The sequence below is a fragment of the Dipodomys spectabilis genome, unplaced genomic scaffold, assembly GCF_019054845.1.
Source record: "Dipodomys spectabilis isolate Male_0828 unplaced genomic scaffold, ASM1905484v1 ptg000327l, whole genome shotgun sequence".
Classification (NCBI taxonomy): Eukaryota; Metazoa; Chordata; class Mammalia; order Rodentia; family Heteromyidae; genus Dipodomys; species Dipodomys spectabilis.
The window spans coordinates 1,522,558-1,525,630 of record NW_024871004.1 but is presented as its reverse complement, the minus strand read 5'-3'; the positions used below and the strand labels follow the sequence as shown (position 1 = coordinate 1,525,630).

The following is a 3,073-nucleotide window of genomic DNA, read 5'->3' as shown; positions in this document are numbered from 1 at the left end:
TTTTGCCATTCTCACAGCGAGCTGTGTATCTGTGGCAAAAATCCTGGAGTGAATATTCAAACACAAAAATAAGCATTCTGCTGCTGAATGGTATTTTACTAGCTTAATAATTTGGGCTTGCCCTTGGCATTGAGAAGCTTGAGCACTAGTCACGAGATTTTCGTTCACAAGTGGAGAACTTTTATTTTTAAAAAATGAATTTAGAGAAAGGGCTTCTCTGGGCCTGCAGTGGCAGTAGGCTTCTCTTCACGGGTGATGGGAATGGTGTGTCCAGGGCCAGAGGTCTGTTTCCTTGGCCCATTCAGAGTGAGGATCCCATCAGAGGGACAGGGTCATTGCCGTCGTTGTCGTCGAGGGTGGGATGAGAGGGTCCATTTCAGCTGGGATCCAGTATTTCATGTAGCTCCGTGGAGATAAAGCCAGGCCCCTCCTTGTCCTGAAGGCTTTTGGATGGGGGGTGGAGTCATGAGATGGCAAAGTCTCCTGCCTGGCATTCTTCATGCTTGTCAGGTAACACAATCACATCTCCTAGCACCTTGATCTTGAGTTTCTCTGGAGAAAACTCCTTTCCATCCAGCTTGACAGAGAACCTATCTTTCTCCATGGTATCTACTCAGTTGGGAATGTTCTGCTGGTATTGCTTGTTCTTCCTGAAAGCTCCATCCTGGAAAAATGCAAAGGAACCAAAACATATCTGACTAGGCTCAACATATTGCTGAATTGGACTCTTAATTCCAAGGCCACATCCTTCCTATGAAAGGTAACAAGCTGGAGGAAGGGGGCTTCTAGGGGGCCACCTCCATTTGCACCACTGGGCAGAATTCGCAGCAAGAAGAGTAAGGAGGTGAACAGACTGAAGCAGATATGGAAGGGGGAGGGCCTTTGCAATGCCTTGAGCCTTCCATCCTGTTTGTTCATACTCTTAACCGTCCTTGCTAGTGTAAAAACTTGCTCTCTATCTCTGAGGCTTACATCCAACTTCAATACTCACCTTCGGTTTCCAATGAAAATCTGATTCTTCACACTTGAAAACCCAGACCACTCAAACAGCCAAATCCCAGGAAATCATCTTGGCTCATAATGAACTCGCTGTTTGTCTGGCAACTACACTTCACTAGATTGTAGTCGTTAAGTGGAGAAATGCGTATCCTGCTTGCCTTCTTGTTTTACAATTATCCAGAACCCTCCAGTCTTGTCTACAGAAATTTTGGGAAACACTATCTTGATCTTGGGAATGCCTTGGTAATTTGGGAGACCGACATCATTGAGAATGATGTTTCCCTCATTTTGAGGCTAGCCATCAGGAAGGCTGTGTCCACATTCTGGGCTCAGGCTAGAAGGAATTGGTTGTCATGGTAGACAGGAAAGGCAGCCCTGGTGATTGCTTTTGAAACACTGTGCCATAGTATTTTCGGGACACCATCATGGGGGTAGGCAACAGGTAGGCCACACTATTGGTGTCAGGACCTATTGTTTCATTGAATTTGTCCTGTACAATTAATATTTCATATGGCAGTTGTCACCAAAGCTAAGTTCTGTGATTTCATGGGCATCTCCGAATTCAGACTCTAAGCTGTGTAATCCTGACCTGGAGCTGCCTTAAGTACTTCTCTCCTGCCTGTATTCTTTCCAGTAATATAGCAGACAAGCTCTGCCAAAGGCTAAGCATTTGGTGGATTCAGAATCTAAGCTTCAGTGTGTTTCCCACCAACTGGACAGACAACTGTAAGTGATGGAAAGTTGCACCTAAGTAGGTACTGCCTAGACAAAAGCCATCTTGCTTCTGGAGCCAAAAGTGTTCAAGAATCAGAATTTCATTGGAAACTGAATATGGGTAGTGTTTAATGCTTGAGATTTGATCATAATACCAGGGAGGTTCAGGATGTTGATAGGCTTCAGCTCGCATGATAGTGAATATGGGCAGATGATAAGAAAGGATAGGCTCTCTCAGAAAATGCCTACAAATGGACTACAGGATTTTGGACATGGAATACTATGTCTCTACAGACTTGGAATTATTAAAGGAAGAGCTGGTGAATCTAGGGAAGCTGACTTGGAGGCCAGATATTGATTGCTGTATTTGAGCAAGTGATATGTTTTGTCCTAAAATGGGACACTGGGTATGAGGAATGAGACTGAACCCATGAGGCCCATCTCTGGTCAAGCAGTTTCTGTGGAGACAAATGGATTTAGGCCTTGTTAAGGTCTGGGTTTTCTGTGCTTGCTGTCCTGCAGTATTCTTCCTGTCATCTTGAGCTGGAAAACAGGTTTTATGTCCATTCTCTTCTGATTAGAAAGGGTAGGCCGCTGCATACCTTGGGAATGGAAGAGGCCAAGCTGGAAACCAGACTCGTTATCTACAAAACTGTTTCTCCATAACATAGTATCTAGACCTTCATAGGATCTAGGAAATAGCTGGGTGGTTTGGGAGATTGCTGATATCATTGGAGCATAATCACCCCTAAATCCATCAAAGCTGAAAGCCAACCCACTTCTGTGTTATTGTTCTTCTGATTTGTCTGATAAATTTTTGCCTCCTTTTTGTACTCAGAAGTAGAGGCAAGAATCCAGAGAATGTGGCTGGATACTTTAACTCCTTATTTTCCCCCGACTTTTTAACTAGAGATAAATTGGGGGTAACTTTCTGGAGTTATTTAGTATTTTCCTTTCACTTTCTTCATGATGGGAGATATGGCTACTATTTTTGCTGTAGGGCACTTAGGAGTTTGTACGAAACTTCTTACCTGCAGATGTGAAACTACTTACCTAATGATGTGGCTCTTCTGACCTCATGTTAGGCAACCTTTGTCCATTTGGGATGCTATATTGAGTGGCAACTTGCTATAGCATTTTCAGGATTGCAAAGATGGCTTGCATGATTCTAAGATCAGGACCCAGGAATACCTTAGTTATCCCACAGGGAACAAGTTTTCTCACCCTTTGCACAGAAGTTGCCTTCAATAACAATGATGGGTTCTTGAGACTACTGAGGAATAGACTCTGACTTCATACTGTAAAGTTGTTTCCTATGCCGGTCTGCTTATTTTCAAAGGAAATGCATGTAGTATATGGA

General features: G+C 43.6%; 1 pseudogene; it reads right to left on the bottom strand.

The window, feature by feature from the left end:
- Window positions 1-200: 200 nt before the first annotated feature.
- Window positions 201-604, bottom strand: LOC122128258 (annotated as a pseudogene).
- Between the last annotated feature and the right edge of the window lie 2,469 nt (window positions 605-3,073).